Source organism: Oncorhynchus gorbuscha, linkage group LG10 (assembly GCF_021184085.1).
Source record: "Oncorhynchus gorbuscha isolate QuinsamMale2020 ecotype Even-year linkage group LG10, OgorEven_v1.0, whole genome shotgun sequence".
NCBI classification, from domain to species: Eukaryota; Metazoa; Chordata; class Actinopteri; order Salmoniformes; family Salmonidae; genus Oncorhynchus; species Oncorhynchus gorbuscha.
In genome coordinates, this window is record NC_060182.1 from 71194114 (window position 1) to 71214242 (window position 20129).

The window sequence follows — 20129 nt, forward strand, 5'->3', positions numbered from 1 at the left end:
AGATGTGTCTTCCTTTAACTCTGTGAAGCATTTATTCGGGCTGTAATTTGAGGTGCAGTTAACTCGAATGAACTTATCCTCTGTGGCAGAGGTAACTTTGGGTCTTCCTTTCCTGTGGCGGTCCTCATAAGTGACAGTTTCATCATAGTGCTTGATGGTTTTTACGGCTGCACTTGAAGAAACTTGAAATTTTCCCGATTGACTAACCTTCATGTCTTAAAGTAATAATTGCTTATTTGAGCTGTTCTTGCCATGATATGGACTTGGGTATTTTACCAAATAGGGCTATCGTCTCTATACCCAACCTACCTTGACACAACACAACTGATTGGCTCAAACGCATTAAGGAAAGAAGTTCCACAAATTAACAAGGCACACCTGTTAATTAAAATGCATTCCTAGGTGACTACCTCATGAAGCTGGTTGAGAGAATGCCAAGAGTGTCCAAAGCTGTCAAGGAAAAGGGTGGCGGCTTTGAAGAATCTCAAATATAAAATATATTTTTGATTTGTTTAGCAAGTTTTTGGTTACTACACGATTCCACGTGTTATTTCATTGTTTGTCTTCACTATTATTATACAATGTAGAAAATGGTTTCCAACCAAAATAATGAAGAAAAACCCTTGAATTGAGTAGGTGTGTCCAAACGTTTGACTGGTCCTGTACCTCTATGAGTCATTGGGTATTCTTAACATGCCAGACTTTCTTCCTGAAAGAGTACAGTTCTCCTCTAGTCTACAGGAACAGAATTTGTTCGAGGGATTAGACATCTAGCGGTTCATGAAATGTGTGCAGTTGTCATGGACTGGAGAGACGGGGCGAGATAGAGATGGTTGAGAGCTCAGCCACAGCTCCGGCTGACTAGTGTTGTGTAGAAGGTACACAGGGTGCTGAGTAAAGTCAAACAACACAATTAATTAGGCTAATATTAATATTATCAATGTCACTGAAATTCAATTCTCCCGGCCCTAATCACAACTACGTAGCTTGTAAAAATGATTTTGTTAGGCCACGGCGCAAACACTGGGCCTTTTCCAAACATTTGAAAACTATTTGTTTTTGTGGTGATTAATACATGCTGCCTGGGGAAGGGTTGGGGTAATGGGCCCCAGCCAGGGACGATAACTGGAGAGGAGTTGAAGGGAGAGGCACAGGCTGCCCCCAGGGATGCCCCGCCTGGGCAGATGGGAGGGAGGGATGTTGTTTTGGGGGAGTGTTTGAGCAGGTGGAGGGGATTAGTAACACTGTCAATACTGGAGAGCTGGATAAGACTGTTCCCTCTTACTCATCAGCTGCCACAGTTTGAGCAGTTCCTGCATAGACACACACATCCAGAAATGTTTACACACACAGGGTTATCTGTCTGGAGAGGGAGACAAAACACGCTTGTTCTTGTTCTACGTTGTCAAACCTCTGGTTGAGGAAAATATATTTTCTGCTTTTTCTTGTGCCTATTACAACAAGGCAATCCAGGATCTGGATGTAGAGAACCGTATGTAACTTCTGAAGACTTAACACTGCCCATGTTTTTTTTTTCTATCAATCATCTTACCTTCCTACAAGGAAATCCAAAATATTTATCCAAACCCATTCACTTTCCCTCCACACTCTTTCCACCGCTCTCCCTCTCCTCTCCTCCCCCTTGAGCTAGATGCTCACCCAGCAGGCTCAGGTAGAGCTCAGCCAGCTACTACACCTGTATTAGTGCCCTGATACAGAGTGCCCCACTACCAAACCTTCCAACCTGCAGTGTCACCAGGATAATTATCTGTCACACCCTCAGGAAGGGGGATGTCCTTGTCAGTCAATTTGTTTGCGGAGTGCGTTATTGTATTCAAATTCTGTTTCAGACTCTAGACTCTCGAGTACTCCACTTTCTATGTACAACTGCAACAACTCTTAAAACTCCTTTCATTGTCTGTTCTGTTAAGAGGAAGTTTGATTCCTCCAGTCCTCTGCTCTGTCCGTCAATATCATCCTTCTCTCCTCAAGTCATATTCTCCCCCCTCATCCACACTTAAGCACCAGTCTTCCAGCCACCCCCTTCTCCACCCTCAGATGTCATAGCACTTTCAGTTTGTCTGCTCTGTCTACGCTACGAGCCCACCTAGTCCTCCAGCATCCCACAAATCCCTGCTTTCGGCGTCTCCGTAGCACGCCGGTCCTCCCTCTGCCTCCTGGAGCACTGACAATAAAGCATTACAGCAGTCAATCCATGTCAACAACAGCTTCGCTTAATTCCTGCTAAACACAATTTAAGCTAAATCTTCAGCTAATGATCCATAGTGATTAGCACTTGCTCTTTCGTCTGCCGGCAGCTTGTATCAATTTCACTTATGTGTTTGATTTTCCTGCCATCATCAGAGAGATGACTCAGGTGTGGGAGTTGTGGCAACCAGGCTTGGGAGGGGGTTAAGGATTCCCCTTCAAATTAGTCACCAAGTAATTAACACTTTGTGTTCATGCAACACCCCTCATCAGAATATTTTACGTGGGAATCAGAGTAATGATGCCAGAGCCAGCAATAACTGGTGCTATTCAACTGCCTGTTGTCACCAACTACATTTCATATCAGACATTTGTCACTTGGCATTTAAGGCTTAGAAGGAGGGAGTGGAGATCTACAAAAGGAGTCATAGTGCTTAGTAATTAAACGGGAGGTTGGACACAGCTATGATAGGGGTTGTAAATAGGGTGCTATGATAGGGGTTGTAAATAGGGTGCTATGATAGGGGTTGTAAATAGGGTGCTATGATAGGGGTTGTAAATAGGGTGCTATGATAGGGGGTAAATAGGGTAAATAGGGTGCTATGATAGGGGTTGTAAATAGGGTGCTATGATAGGGGTTGTAAATAGGGTGCTATGATAGGGGTTGTAAATAGGGTGCTATGATAGGGGTTGTAAATAGGGTGCTATGATAGGGGTTGTAAATAGGGTGCTATGATAGGGGTTGTAAATAGGGTGCTATGATAGGGGTTGTAAATAGGGTGCTATGATAGGGGTTGTAAATAGGGTGCTATGATAGGGGTTGTAAATAGGGTGCTATGATAGGGGTTGTAAATAGGGTGCTATGATAGGGGTTGTAAATAGGGTGCTATGATAGGGGTTGTAAATAGGGTGCTATGATAGGGGTTGTAAATAGGGTGCTTTCCATTTGAAAGAATGGGTTGTTGTTCATGTGCTGACCCTTCCAAAAGCTATTCTCTAGGATGTCACTATGTGAGGGGCTTAGAACAGGAGTCGGGAGGTGGGCATCGTGCCATACCCCACTTACCCGCCAGGCTCTCTTGATGTGCTGCAGATGTTGCCCCGGCCTTGACCTGCTGCCCAGAGTGTACCAGCCAGGCCCAACATGGCACAGGTTTCATGCCACCTTCAGTCTTGGGCAGCCTGGAGCAGCACTAGGCATGGTGCCATTGGTCTCCTCCTTCCCTCTGTCTTATTTATACCAAAGGCTGAGTCCACTGTGGCCCAATTGAGCCCTCCCTTAAATCATTTAGTCATACCATCCTTTTGATAATATTAAACCAATGTGCCATAGTGTGCTTCGTTCTCCCCGCTCCTTCCCTCTATTCCATAAAAAACTCTATTAATACTATGTTATTGTGGAGGGTTTTCTGGAGCTGCTGCCTGGCTTGGTGCCTGGGCTGTGCACGCTCTTGGCTGGACTCGTCTGTTTGACTGCTCCACAGGAACAGACTGGCGCTCTGACTGAGGGCTCTGTCTCCTAGGCCTGCACACACAATCAGCTAAGCATGGCTCTGTCTCTGTCTGTGATAAACAGGTTTGTCTTCTTACAAGAAATCCCAATATGAATTGTCTCATTGCAAAGGGCTTGCGCTTGTCAATAGATAAGAGTTTTCGTAGCTAATCTGCGTCCCTTAGAGACACGCGCGTGCGCACACACACACAAAGCAATAGCTAGGTTTAATAGCGCTCATCCTACCCAGGGATGTGAGCGGTTAGGTGTCTGGATCATGGGATTGGGTTCTTTTCAAACAGAAACATCTGCAACATGCTCCTGAATGTGGCGCAGTGGTGTAAGGCACTGCATCTCAGTGCAAGTGGTGTCACTACAGTCCCTATTTCAAATCCAGCCTGTATCACATCTGGCCGTGATTGGGAATCCCATGGGGCGGCGCACAATTGACCCGTGTCGTCTGGGTTTGGCCGGGTTAGGCCGTCATTGTAAATAAGAATTTGGTCTTCACTGACTTGCCTAGTTAAATAAAGGTTAAATAAATAAGATAAATCTTTGTGGCCTGTGCTGTGCCAGCACACTTGGCAGAGAGAAACAATTGAGCTACATCTCCTCGACTGAGGATGAAACACTACGTCAACACATGCTTTTGTTTCATTAAACATTTGCCTCCAGGGTAGATCAAATGTAAATGAATGTGTTCTGTGCTCACCTCGTATTTTTCTATGTGGAATGAGTATCCGTGCTGCTGTAGTAGAATGGTTCACTACCTCTAAAAGACAAGCAGGGGGCAGTAGTGCACCAGTATTACTCTCCTCCCTTGACAAACCCTCTCTTTCTCAGAGCTACTCACAATGGGGATCTGCCTGAGGAGGGAAATGTTGCTTTTTTAGGTCTGTAAGCCCATATCCCTTAATCCTCAACCATGATTGACAATCATGATTTAGGGTATATGGTATCCCATTCTAATCCACGAGCAATGATTTCATTTGCATACCTTCTGTGCGTGGCCTCATTTTGGAGGAGGAATCCGTTGCCTTTGTAAGTGATACAGAGAGAGAGCGAGAGAGAGAGAGAGAAAGCGGAGGTGACAGTGTATGAGAGGGAGAGAAAATGAAGAAGAGAGCATGGATGGGGGAATGTTTGTGATTTTTGCCAGAAGGGGAGATGATAGCAGTCTCCATGCCTAACAATACCTTCCCTTAGCCGTCTTCCTCTCCAGCAGCATGTTCCTCTGACACAAGCATACGCACACGGGCAAACAGAAACACGCACAACGCGGAGACACACCACAAACATAACAGAAACAAACAGACACCAGAGCATAGAGACATATAGAGACACAAGGGGACACAGAGGAACACACAGAGATGCTCCCTCACACGTTGCAAAACTAAATTGGTATTTGCTCATTTTACATCCAAGTCAGGCTTAATTATAATCATGGGAGTTTGGGAGTTACCGTATAATCTCTGGAAGGTATTAAGAATTACCCAGAACACACCACAGCAAAAAAATAAACAAATACAAATACTTACAATTATTTTCCAGTTATAATACCAGAGGGACTCGACATCAAGTAACACGCGCTGTTTGGCATACCTTCAGAGAGTAGTCATCCACACGGTATCAATGAGGGTGTTGTACAGAGGGGGATTACCTGATCAAGGGGTTGAGGGTCAATGCCTAGGCTTACTGTACTACATGTGTATCCAAATGACAATTGGTTTGTTTAGCTAAATATCCCGTGAATGTATAGGATGCGATGAGGAATACATGTTCAAATGAGAATATCTCACTGTCTCATGTGAAACACTGACTGTTGTTTTGTGTTCATGGTGTATGGATAAGGATGCTTTTGATATACACTGATTTGAAGTGGAGTAAACAAGTGACATCAATAAGGGGTGATAGACCGACCTGGTGAATCCAGGTGAACGCTGTCATGGGAAGAGCAGGTGTTCCTACTGTTTTGTTTTATTTCATATAATTGTGTAATTAGAGCATGTTCAATATTCTACCATTATAGTATTTATTGTAATTGTAGAGGAATGAACATAAGATAGGCCTATGTGGAAGCAATATTTGTTTGCGATGTTAGTGCGACACATGCAACTACTTACACATAACACACTTAGACATGGAGAAATTACATTAGAAATATCTATATTCTAAAATACTTATGTTATTATCATATTGTATTAGTAGATGTCTTATAGTGCATACGAGGCAAGCTTTTTCTTATGGGACATTTTCCACTGCAGTTCAAACATTTTCAATACCACTCATGTTACAGCAGAGGAGGCTGGTGGGAGGAGTGATATTAGGATGGGCTCATTGTAATGACTGGAATTGAATAAATGAAGTCAAAACACATCAAACCCATGTTTGACTATGTTCCACGAATGCCATTGCAGGCACACAATAAGCCCGTCCTCCTATAACTCCCCCCACCAGCCTCCTCTGTATTAACGTATACATTTATTTTGAAAAGAAACCTGTAAAGTGACCTTGAACATATCATTCTCACACTTTCATAATGGTTTATTAATCTTTGACTCAATCCCTGAGAGACCCAAGTTATCTAGGTTATCAAGTCTCAATGGGATGGAATAGATGTTCAGGTATCTCTTCCCCTAATGAATCTACCTTAGCGAGACCACCACATTTTGCTATTAACTTCCTTACACTCTTGACTGACTGAGCCTGGCCAAGCCTTTGTGACAGACTACTTCCCTTTGAGATGGTAACTGTGTGATAATCGTCTCTTATCTCCAGTAGTATAATGTCTGTCTGTCGACAGGTGTAGATGTTTCCATACTGTAGCCTCAGTGTTAGTACTAGCCTGGAGAAGACGGGACATAGTGAGACACACTGACTACAGCAGATAATCTGGACACGACAGTTCACACAAATACAGGAACATATTGTTTAAATACAAGGATTAACATATTGTTTATCTTTTCAGACTTGGTATTATAAGTGGCTTAAAATTATCCTATTTTTATTTGTAAAAATAACTGAAAATAAATGCAGTAACATAAAGTAATTAAAAATATTCCATATTAAATGATCAACTTCCCTTCCATAGACTGGCTCATTGCAGTGAACAGCAGCAAACATACCTGACAGTCCTGGTCAGTTCTACTTACTGTATCCACCATTGGTGCCTGCTGGCTACCCAGCCCCAGCCTCACCCCAAACCCAGCCCCACCTCATCCTCAACCTTAGCCTGACCTAGACTGTCAATGTGGGAGGTGCAGTGTGATTAGCACGCCTGCAGCAGGGCTGTGTGTATTTTAACACAGTGCCTCCATCCCACCTCCTTGTGCCATCCTAACATCCCAACCCCTCTGCAATCAACACTGTTTACTGGCTTAATTGATTCCTTTGCTTTATCTCTGTACCTCGTTAGTGTTGTGAGTGAGTGAGTGAGTGAGTGAGTGAGTGAGTGAGTGAGTGAGAAAAGGTCCTCTTTTACCCCATTTTGAGAAATTATACTCTTGTACTTGATCCAGCTAACAGGATTTTCTTAAATTACTTTATAAAAGACCATCTTTTAACTTCTCTTTCTCGCTCTATCCATTCATTAGCAGGTCTGCCTCAAGGTCTGCTCACATCAATTGGTTGGGTTAAAGTTACAAAGTTAGGCAGCTCAGCTCAGCGCTCACGGTGGTTTGTGGATGAGAGGGGGTGGTTGGGGTGGGGTAGAATTAATAATTTCTGAAGTATAAAAAAAATAAAGAGATTGAATTAAGAGTATTGGCCCTCTGTTATCCAGCACGGGGAGCCTCAGGGACCTAATGTGGTGGAGGACATTATGCTAATGCTCTCTCCCTTTCCCCGCTATCTCTCTCTCTTTCCATTTCTCTCTCTCTCCTCTCCCACAACCTCTCTCAGTCAATCTCTTCTCCCTCTCTCTATAATCTCTTCCTCTGCCCCCCTGTCCTGTCCCCGTCTCTCCCATCTCTCTCACTTTATAATCTTCATCAGTCTGCAGAGGCAGAGAGTCTGGGGAAAAGACAAGCTGTCAGAGTCTCCTGTCATTACACTTCCCTCTCTTTCCCTCTCGCTCGTTAAGTGCTGATTGCATTACAAAGATTTCCAAGAGCAAACCAGAGGGGTTCTGTCTCTGTCGCGACAGCAATGTCTCTTTATTCCCTCATTGTGAGGTGTATGATAGTAGTAGTCAGAAGATGGAGAACTTTATTCAAGGGGATCTTCACTCATTTACAGACACTGTTCACACTCTGGTGATCCTCCTTCCCAGATCATTCCTCCTATCAGGTCATCATATACTGCAACTGCAGAAACTATACATAAACAGCAGTTATCCCGAGCCTTCACTGTTTCCGTTTCAGTGGCCAAACATTGCTATGCCACACTGATGAGCCCTGGTCCAGTTAATTAAGACTCCATTAGGAGATGATGGAACGGTGTGGGTGATAAGGCGAGTATGGCCAAGGGGGAGGAGAGTAGGAGGAGGAGGAGGGCAGGGATACGAGGAGTCAGTAACAGTGCTGGTAATCTCACAGCAGGAGGAGAGAGACTCCCAGCAGCACCAGTGACACGGGAGCCACAATAGACAGGTTTGAGGTTTGCAAATATTAGCTTTGTGCAAGATGTATGGGTTTCTCTTCCTTTACAAACTCATTACATATTCAGAAGCAGATGTTGAAACGGCAGTAGAGAGGATGAGAATGAGGAGGGCGGGTGGCCAAATGAAAGGCTGGGACGGCAGAGTTGCTGTCGGAGAAGCAAGTAATTGGCCCCTTGGCGATGGCGGTGGCAGAGAGGCACTTGCACACCCCCGCCCCCCCCTGCTCTCTCATCTCCTTTTCCTCTCCCCAGATCTGATAAAGGTAAACGTGGAGCAAATGTGTCATTTGATGAGGGAGGATTTCTACAAACAGAGCTGACATGATGAGCCTGTGATCTGCCTGTATGAGTGTCAGCAGGGGCCCAGGCAGAGATCTCAATCCTCCCTCCTCTCTTTCTGCCTCTCTCACACACACAGCTCTGTGTGCATGGAGCCTCAGTAATTGCTGCCTGCCATCCATATCTTGCTCTCTCTCTCTCACTATCTCTCGCTCTCTCTGGCTCTTGTTCACTCTCTTTCCTCCTCAGAGATTTCCTCTCCTTCTCTACTCCTCTTTTCCCATCAAATAAAAACCTTGGCAGTCACTTCTGCACCTCATTCAATGTCTGACTCTCACACTAATCTCTAGTCTCCATGTCTTGAACAGAGAACTGTATGTGAAATCTGTAGCATGCACCTTTCTCACATTTAAGCATATCATCTTGAAATATTCCAGGCCCACAAGACCACAGACACACAGGACAGACCAGAAAGATAAAGTTAAAACAATTAAAATGATAAATACCAACATGGGTGTGTATCTGAAGCCCAGGACCAGAATGATCCAAGACCAGCTAAACGTATGGGGACTATACCAATTTTGGGGGATTTAAACCTGCACTTCTCTGGTCAACAGTTCATTTATCTCACCATCAAATCCAAAAGAGATCATTTTCTAAATAGTTCATCAATGACCCTTCAAAAACCGATCATGAGTCTCTCAGACCAGCAGAAATACATCTTCCTCATTCTGCTCCACTTACAGTAATTTGTTCATCTGTTCAACTGCTGCAGGCTTCATTCTATCAGGCAGTCTTTTTCTTTCCATCTGAGAGAGAGTGAGTCCTTCGGTTTGAGCTCCTTTACTCAGGGGTAATGGTCCTGCCTGGTCCCATGACTGGTCCCATGAATAAAAATAAATTCATGAACTTCTTTGAGGAAAATATCATGATTATTAGAAAGCAAATTACGGACGCCTCTTTAAATCTGCGTATTCCTTCAAAGCTCAGTTGTCCTGAGTCTGCACAACTCTGTCAGAACCTAGGATCAAGAGAGACACTCAAGTGTTTTAGTACTATATCTCTTGACACAATGATGAAAATAATCATGGCCTCTAAACCTTCAAGCTGCATACTGGACCCTATTCCAACTAAACTACTGAAAGAGCTGCTTCCTGTGCTTGACCCTCCTATGTTGAACATAATAAACGTCGCTCTGGATAAGAGCGTCTGCTAAATGACTTAAATGTAAATGTAAATTTCTCTCTATCAACCGGATGTGTACCAAACTCACTAAAAGTGGCAGTAATAAAGCCTCTCTTGAAAAAGCCAAACCTTGACCCAGAAAATATAAAAAACTATCGGCCTATATTGAATCTTCCATTCCTCTCAAAATATGTAGAAAAGGCTGTTGCGCAGCAACTCACTGTCTTCCTGAAGACAAACAATGTATACAAAATGCTTCAGTCTGGTTTTAGACCCCATCATAGCACTGAAACTGTACTTGTGAAGGTGGTAAATGACCTTTTAATGGCATCAGACCAAGGCTCTGCATCTGTCCTCGTGCTCCTAGACCTTAGTGCTGCTTTTGATACCATCGATCACCACATTCTTTTGGAGAGATTGGAAACCCAAATTGGTCTACAGGGACAAGTTCTGGCCTGGTTTGGATCTTATCTGTCAGAAAGATATCAGTTTGTCTCTGTGAATGGTTTGTCCTCTGACAAATCAACTGTACATTTCGGTGTTCCTCAAGGTTTCGTTTTAGGACCACTATTGTTTTCACTAGATGTTTTACCTCTTGGGGATGTCATATGAAAACATAATGTTAACTTTCACTGCTATGCGGATGACACACAGCTGTACATTTCAATGAAACATGGCGAAGCCCCAAAATTGCCCTCGCTAGAAGCCTGTGTTTCAGACATAAAGTGGATGGCTGCAAACTTTATACTTTTAAACTCAGACAAAACAGAGATGCTTGTTCTAGGTCCCAAGAAACAAATAGATATTCTGTTGAATCTGACAATTAATCTTAATGGTTGTACAGTCGTCTCAAATATAACTGTGAAGGACCTAGGCGTTACTCTGTTTCAAGGACAGCTTTTTTCCATCTACGTAACATTGAAAAATCAGAAACTTTCTGTCCAAAAATGATGCAGAAAAAGAAATCCATGCTTTTGCTTTTACTTCTAGGTTAGACTACTGCAATGCTCTACTTTCCGGCTACCAGGATAAAGCACTAAATAGACTTCAGTTAGCCTCCCTACACTGGCTTCCTGTCAAGGCAAGGGCTGATTTCAAGGTTTTACTGCTAACCTACAAAGCATTACATGGGCTTGCTCCTACCTATCTCTCTGATTTGGTCCTGCCGTACATACCTACACGTACGCTACGGTCGCAAGACGCAGGCCTCCTAATTGTCCCTATAATTTCTAAGCAAACAGCTGGAGGCATGGCTTTCCATTTTTATGGAATGGTCTGCTTACCCATGTGAGAGACGCAAACTCAGTCTCAACCTTTAAGTCTTTACTGAAGACTCATCTCTTCAGAGGGTCATATGATTGAGTGTCGTCTGTTCCAGGAGTGTGAAGGTGAATGGAAAGGCTCTGGAGCAACGAACCGCCCTTGCTGTCTCTGCCTGGCCAGTTCCCCTCTTTCCACTGGGATTCTCTTCCTCTAACCCTATTACAGGGTCTGAGTCACTGGCTTACTGGCGCTCTTTCATGCCGTCCCTACAAGGGGTGCGTCACTTGAGTGGGTTGAGTCACTGATGTGATCTTCCTGTCTGGGTTGGCACCCCCCCTTGGGTTGTGCCGTGGCGGAGATCTTTGTGGGCTATACTTTGCCTTGTCTCAGGATGGTAAGTTGGTGGTTGAAGATATCCCTCTAGTGGTGTGGGGGCTGTGCTTTGGCAAAGTGGGTGGGGTTATATCCTTCCTGTTTGGCCCTATCTTGGTTATCATCAGAAGGGGGCACATTGACCCCCACCCCTCCTGTCTCAGCCTCCAGTATTTATGCTGCAGTAGTTTATGTGTCATGGGGCTAGGGTCAGTTTGTTATATCTGGAGTACTTCTCCTCTCTTATCCGGTGTCCTGTGTGAATTTAAGTATGCTCTCTCTAATTCTCTCTTTCTCTCTTTCTTTCTCTCTCTCGGAGGACCTGAGCCCTAGGACCATGCCTCAGGACTACCTGGCATGATGACTCCTTGCTGTCCCCAGTCCACCTGACCGTGCTGCTGCTCCAGCTTCAACTGTTCTGCCTGCGGCTATGGAATCCTGACCTGTTCACCGGACGTGCTACCTGTCCCAGACCTATTATTTGACCATGCTGGTCATTTATGAACATTTGAACATCTTGGCCATGTTCTGTTATAATCTCCACCCGGCACAGCCAGAAGAGGACTGACCACCCCTCATAGCCTGGTTCCTCTCTAGGTTTCTTCCTAGGTTTTGGCCTTTCTAGGGAGTTTTTCCTAGCCAACGTGCTTCAACACCTGCATTGCTTGCTGTTTGGGGTTTTAGGCTACGTTTCTTACAGCACTTTGAGATATCAGCTGATGTGCGAAGGGCTATATAAATACATTTGATTTGATGACTCTCTAATCCAGGGAAACAGTGGCCGAGCTACTGCTCTGTGCTGCTCAGTACCCTCTGTGTATGGGCAATGGTCTCTCTCCCCCTTTCAACCTATAATCAACCCCTGGAACTATTGTTTTGATTGCAACACCTGAAACATCCCCCCCCCCTGTAATAAAGCACCTTATTTAAGCCAATGCAAATGCTTTACTGAATCAGTAGTCATCGTAGTCAGGACTGTAACTCTGGCCATATATTCACCACACTCAGATTCTGCTCTACTGGGAACAGGTCCCCAGCCTGTTTGTCAAAGCACAGCTCCCTGGGACGTCATTAGAAAGAGATGGCCTGCCTCTTATGAGAAGGCTGGTGTGGAGGGAGAGGAGGTTGGTGTAAGTGAGGAGGAGGGAGGCGGGCACTGAGGAGACCTGAACCTTTGTTAATGGACTGTTTCTGTGTGCGAGTCACCCAGCTTTGAAAGCCAAGCCCCCTGGGTGAGGGCTCTGAAGCGCCAGAATCAAACATGCACAATCAGTTCCACTCCTTAAATCTCCTTTAGAAGCATATCTATTTGAACAGCCTTTCCTTAATTTGTTTCTCTATCAGTTAGTGGGTTGTGATCTGGCGGAGTGCTTCGGCAATATGAGGCACGGGTGAATGGTGAATATGGAGATGGTTCTCTCTAACCTCTCTTTTTTTCTGCTGTCTCTCGTTTCCTCTCTCACCCAACATCTGACAGAAGGATGCTGATACGTGTCGTATTAAGTGTGTTTGTGTGTAGCACATGGGGATGTGTGAAATTACTCTGTTAAATAGCTAGCCTTTCGCGTGGCGCTGATGGTAAGATGCTTCAGGAGGGTGGTCAAGTGTGCCTCCAAGGCAGAGTTCCTGGGTTTGAGCCTCATGTGAGCCGAATCAGGAGGAAGTGGTGATAAGCAAGCAGCGTTGCATCCTTTACATATGTGCCTTTTCAAGACCATTAATCATCTGTTTAGTTTGTCCGACCCAGAGCAATAGATGTCATTATGTGGAAATAGTGAAAGGTACTTTGAAAAAAAACACACCTTTGGCATCCAGAAAACATTAGGCATCCTATGGACTAGGACCCTTGGATAACTAACTAAGCTTGGCCTTGGGGCCATGGACTGTGCCTTGGCTAGCATGGCTGTGGGTGTGTGGGTGCCGCGTGCATGCATCCACGTGGCCTAGCTGGAAGCGGAGCGGGAGCATTGAATCGACAGCTCTGGCCGTCCAGTGGCCCACTCCGGAGGTCACCCTGTTTGACTTTTCCTACAATCCCCTGGAACAAAGGCGTCATTGACATGAGGAATGTGCTAGGCCACCATGGCTGCCCCCCGTACCCCTCCATCCCCCACAAAACCTCCACCCACACTGGACTCACCAAGTGATTAGTTAGGGATTAAAATATTTGCTGTGCAAATATCTGCCTTGGCTGTCTGACCCAACACCGTAGTTCAAAGACATGGGCTTAACCATCACTTCTCCTAACTTCACAAACATCACAGGCAACCCTAGACACCACCCTTAACATCTTCAAACTCACTCTCCTTATTAGCAGGCAGAGTTGACTTGCTTGAAAGCTTAGGGGAGAAGAGATGTTGGTAACGGTCTCGTACAACATTGTGAGCAAATGAACGTCAGGGCCTATATGTGCATGTGGTGAGATGGCTTGTTATAAGTGTATCATGTGAGGTGCTGACATGCTGAACCTCCTGTTAGCGATATGGCCCACTGACACTGCGGTCAGACATGGGAACCAGGGCCTCTTCAGGGTGAAGGGCAAAAATGCTCCAAAAATGGAAGAATATCGACTGACAAATGAAGAGGACTCATGGAGGACCCATGCTCACTGTTCGAGGTCCATTCTGTGTCCAGCACCTTAATTATTATTTATTTAAGGCTGGCTAATTTAGCATCAAATTTGGTTTATAATTTCCTTGGGGAATGGCTCTGGACATGCTTCTCTTGAACGAAAAACCATAAAAAGGTTTTTATTAAGAGTACTGTATATTGTGTATATTTCTTTTCAACGTTTTTACGAAAGAGTAAGAGAGTAAGAGTAGAGTGGAGGAGAGGAGACGCTGCCAAGTGCATTATTGCCCCTCCGGGCCAGAACAACATGCATCCCTGACGCCTTACACCCCTCAGCAAATTAAGAGCTGGGCTTGTGGCTGGGGCCTTCCACCTTAACAGCCTCCACCACGCCACGGAACAATGAGACCCGGTGGCCGCCACAGTGCATTCATCTCAGCTCTCTGCCTGGTCTTGTTATTCCTTTATTATGAGCCCGGTGACTCAGGGGGCTATTATTGTTTTGCTTCCGACAGTCATTTGGCACAGAGTGTTCTTAATTTCTCGCGCCCCCGTCTCCATCGTACCTTTCCTTTGTGGTGCGTGGGGGTGGGGGCAGAAAAGGCACGTTGGTGGAAAGCAAAGGTTTAATTACTTTCTGTTGAATTAATTAAGGGGGAAAACTTGTGGGTCACTGGAACAAAAGTGAGGCTGGTTGCAGGCGGTGGTCTGGGATGGATGCAGGGCGGGGGGAAAGAGTCATAGCTGGCTGCCAGATTCTGGGGATTTAAATTAAAGTGGGTGCCCCGGCGGGCCCGTCTCCCAGGGCCCCATATGGACCTCTATATGGACCTCTCAGAGGGCCTTATTGGTACCAGGCTCACAGCCATCCATCACTGTCAGGCCACCCTGCATGTCCCAGCCGACAGGGCCTGGAGCTGGGGCGAACCACACCAATACTAGTGAGTTGTGAAAAGTATATGAAGCACCACTGCTTCTCTAAACAAATGAAAAAAGAAGATTTGTGGTATTTGTCTGTATTTGTCTGAAGGGTTGGAGGGGAAACAATGTTACCAGTGGTAATAGGAGGAGGGGGCTGGAGTGGAGGTAGGGGGACAGGGAGGTTGAGTCAGAAGCAGTGCCTGAAATGGGGCCACTGCGTAATGCCTATATATGGTCCTGGTCCAAACATTTCAGGACTGCTATTCCACTTTCTCTCTAATCTGGATCCATCAGTGCTCTGTTATGCTGCTCCACTGTGTCCCTCACTCTCATTCATTCTCAATCTGCAATTGCTTTGTTTGATGGTTTTGTTGTGGCTTTTAGTCCCCCTGGTCTTTTTGTCCCTCACCATGCCTTCATCACATATGAGGTGTTAGTCTTGAGGACCAGAACTGCTCATCCAAACATGTCAAATATGATCAGGAGTGGTGTTAAGGTTCACTAGTGGAGTGCTGTATGTGTTTGTGGCGCTGTGATGGGGGGAAGGGAATGTTGGTTGAATACAACATTAAAGTGTGCATGACGATGATATCACCAAATTAGATGTCCCTAATCCCCCAGGAATTTGAATTAGACAGGAATGAATCAGTTCTGGAATGAGTAGGTGTTTTCAGAGGGGAAGCATTGCTGTGATGTGAGCTCTAGCCAGTAAAACACTATTCACAATGAAAATACAAAAATTAAGGAAAGTACTTATAGTGGAACTGACAGCATTTTAACTACTTTGCAGATATGAAACAAACAGACAATCATAATAATCAGTCCAAAAAAAATCAAATTCCAGGTTTATGCTACAAAACTAACTTAGGGTCTGTTCGTAAATTCAATCTGGAGTGCCAGAGTTCGCTCACAGTGTGCTCTGGGCATTGGTAAATTCAGAGGTTGTCAGATTGTCCATTCATAAATTCAGAACGTTTCACTCTCGGAGTGCACACTGGATGAGGAGTAGGGTTGATCAGAGCATTCGGACCAAACAAAGGCAGTCAAGCACCCAAGCTATCTGGCTAACGTTGGCTAGCTTGCCAATTGCTCATTTGTTGGCTAATTCACCAATACTTTTCTTGGTAGTCCAGGTTGTATCAGGTTGTAAATCACAGCTGGCCTGGTAAATTGTTTGCTGCCTCCACCCATATGGGATGCACTGTTTCAGTTTTAATGACTCAATATTTTGAACAAAAACTGACAACTAAAACCTAAGGCTGGGAATGTCAAAACAATCAAAATAGCATGGGCAATGATCACAAGTCAGTCATAACGTGGCTAATAGGCTAGCGTTTCTATTCATGTAGCTCTTTATTTAGCAAGCTAAAAACACAGAGCCTAACGTTAGCTAGCTAGCTGCTGGGAGGATGTCATGTCATTGGAGGAGTGTGTGAGTGATCTACTTTTTCCCCTCATATCGTTTTTCGGTGGCTACAGCTAGATGCAGGTGTAATTTGGTTAGCTAGCAAAAATAATGTAGTCGCTTTGCAAGCTAAACTGAACTTGAACAACTGTTATCCAGTTAGCATATTTCTTGTGTTCATAAATTCACCATGGCTATCTACTCTGATTCAGAGCATACTCTGAGTGTGCCAGAGCACAGAATAACTGATGAATTTACGAACGCGCAACACCCGCTGAATATGACTGGTGTCAGTGAACATAGGCCAAAAAAGTAACAGTAAGTCAGGAATGCTCTAGATAACATGTAAACAGCCTAGCTAACCAGCTCTGCTAGGGTGAGTAAAATGGTCAGAGTGAAATGTTCTCTCATTTGTGTCTTAATGTATCTAGCTAGCAAGCTAGCCAACTTTAGCCAGTTAACTTGGGTGCTTGACTGCCGCTGTGAGGAATGCTTGGATCAACCCTACTCCTTGGCCAGAGCATCCAGCGTCAATCATGCAGTGTGTGCTCTGAATTTACTAACGACCCAGAGTGCACTCTGCCACACTGGAGTCAATTTATGAACGTACCCTTAGCTAGTTGTCAATCAAATGTATTTGGCATTGATGAAATGGGCGGGCAGGTAGGCAAGTTCCCATTCATTGTCAAAACATGGGTTGGTATGCTTTGGCAGGCAAGCTGCAGGCAAGCTGCATCTTATCTCGCTCTGGCATTAGTTGTGATCTTGTTGTTGTTGATGCACATAACTAAGGGAGAGAGAACCTACCTTTTCATGGTTGTTTGATCAATAGGACTGTAAAGTTCACAAATGTAAGAGGACTCTAGTGGTGTTTATATATTGGCAGAAATCCATTCAGGCGTATTTTGTGGCTTTTGACGAATGTGTTCTAATGATCTAAAGCCACGCTGTTGCTAGTGCCTGTAAACACACAGTCCAGTTCAAAGTGAATGATGACAGGCCCTACTGCCTGTAAACACACAGTCCAGTTCAAAGGGAATGATGACAGGCTCTACTGCCTGTAAACACACAGTCCAGTTCAAAGTGAATGATGACAGGCTCTACTGCCTGTAAACACACAGTCCAGTTCAAAGTGAATGATGACAGGCTCTACTGCCTGTAAACACACAGTCCAGTTCAAAGTGAATGATGACAGGCCCTACTGCCTGTAAACACACAGTCCAGTTCAAAGTGAATGATGACAGGCTCTGCTGCCTGTAAACACACAGTCCAGTTCAAAGTGAATGATGACAGGCCCTGCTGCCTGTAAACACACAGTCCAGTTCAAAGTGAATGATGACAGGCCCTACTGCCTGTAAACACACAGTCCAGTTCAATGTGAATGATGACAGGCTCTACTGCCTGTAAACACACAGTTCAAAGTGAATGATGACAGGCCCTACTGCCTGTAAACACACAGTCCAGTTCAAAGTGAATGATGACAGGCCCTACTGCCTGTAAACACACAGTCCAGTTCAAAGGGAATGATGACAGGCTCTACTGCCTGTAAACACACAGTCCAGTTCAAAGGGAATGATGACAGGCTCTACTGCCTGTAAACACACAGTCCAGTTCAAAGGGAATGATGACAGGCTCTACTGCCTGTAAACACACAGTCCAGTTCAAAGGGAATGATGACAGGCTCTACTGCCTGTAAACACACAGTCCAGTTCAAAGGGAATGATGACAGGCTCTACTGCCTGTAAACACACAGTCCAGTTCAAAGGGAATGATGACAGGCTCTACTGCCTGTAAACACACAGTCCAGTTCAAAGGGAATGATGACAGGCTCTGCTGCCTGTAAACACACAGTCCAGTTCAAAGGGAATGATGACAGGCTCTGCTGCCTGTAAAACACAGTCCAGTTCAAAGGGAATGATGACAGCTCTACTGCCTGTTCAGTTCAAAGGGAATGATGACAGGCTCTACTGCCTGTAAACACACAGTCCAGTTCAAAGGGAATGATGACAGGCTCTACTGCCTGTAAACACACAGTCCAGTTCAAAGGGAATGATGACAGGCTCTACTGCCTGTAAACACACAGTCCAGTTCAAAGGGAATGATGACAGGCTCTACTGCCTGTAAACACACAGTCCAGTTCAAAGGGAATGATGACAGGCTCTGCTGCCTGTAAACACACAGTCCAGTTCAAAGGGAATGATGACAGGCTCTGCTGCCTGTAAACACACAGTCCAGTTCAAAGGGAATGATGACAGGCCCTACTGCCTATAAACACACAGTCCAGTTCAAAGGGAATGATGACAGGCCCTACTGCCTGTAAACACACAGTCCAGTTCAAAGGGAATGATGACAGGCTCTACTGCCTGTAAACACACAGTCCAGTTCAAAGGGAATGATGACAGGCTCTGCTGCCTGTAAACACACAGTCCAGTTCAAAGGGAATGATGACAGGCTCTGCTGCCTGTAAACACACAGTCCAGTTCAAAGGGAATGATGACAGGCCCTACTGCCTATAAACACACAGTCCAGTTCAAAGGGAATGATGACAGGCCCTACTGCCTGTAAACACACAGTCCAGTTCAAAGGGAATGATGACAGGCTGTGTGGCAAATGAGTTCTTCTTCTTCTGTGGGTTTTATGACAATCCAAAAAGGTGTATTTCTGCCTGGACGGATTGAAACCAAAACAAGGTAAAAAAAAAGAAAATCTATGTGATAGGGAAACTAACTTAATTCACCCAAATAAAAATAGCACATTGACAAAACAAAACTCCCACTCTTTCAATTCTGGTGGTACAGCTTGTGACAATATTCCATGTAGCTCCTTGGCAGAAAAATCTTTCAGCCCCAGGAACCGCTCTTCCGCTTCCACAATGATTTCTATCTCCCTGGACCTTCTCTCCACCTTGGCTGTGCCATTTATCACATGGCTATGAAGGCCACAAAGTCCACCTTCTTAACATTTACAATGTCAGGATCCTGCTTCTGAAAGGCAACCCCTGCAGCCTGCGGTCAAGGCCTATCTACTAGTGATGGGTCGTTCAGGAACAAGTCGGCTCTAAGAGCTGGCTCTTGTAGGTGAACGTTGGGAGCCGGCTCGCATATCAGAAGAGCCAAATCTATTTATAAAAATCTTTAAAAGTTCAAATCAAGATTTAAATGAATAGAATTAACTAATTCAAGGAACAAAAAAAATGTATAAAATAATATAGGCCTAAAGGATGTTCGTTCTGACTGTCTGCTCAGACTAACAGCCTCACCTGTTGTTCCTGTCAATCAGACATGCAGTGTCAACCAATGAACCAAAGATGCGTCAGCCAACTCTCTGTCACACACTTAGCAGCCGAGGAGAGAGAGGAAGGACAGCTGGAAAATGAATCGGAAGCACAGTGGCATTTGGATGCATTTTAATAATGTAGAGCACAGTGTCGAATTTTCCGAAACAAAATCTCATATTAAGCCGGTTCTATGCACAACCTACACCGGCATATGCGACTTTGCACCCAACTGTGAAGCTAGCTGCAGCGGAGCTTCGAGAAACTAGCGGGCCTGCTAGTGATAGTGGTGGAGCCAGCACCTCCACACGTAGAGATGTTTCCACTCAGTCAAGTAGGCCTACTCCGCAACCCACAGCAACACAGTCTTCTATGGACCAGTTTAAAACAAGGCCAAATTGATATTGCATTGGCTAAAATGATTGCCACCGATTTCCAGCCATTTTCGAGGAGGAGGACAGAGGTTTTCAAAATTATAGCAATAGTCTAAATCCAATGGACACAATTCCAAGCAGGAAAACCCTTTTAAAATCACTTATTTCACAACTGTACCAGAGCAC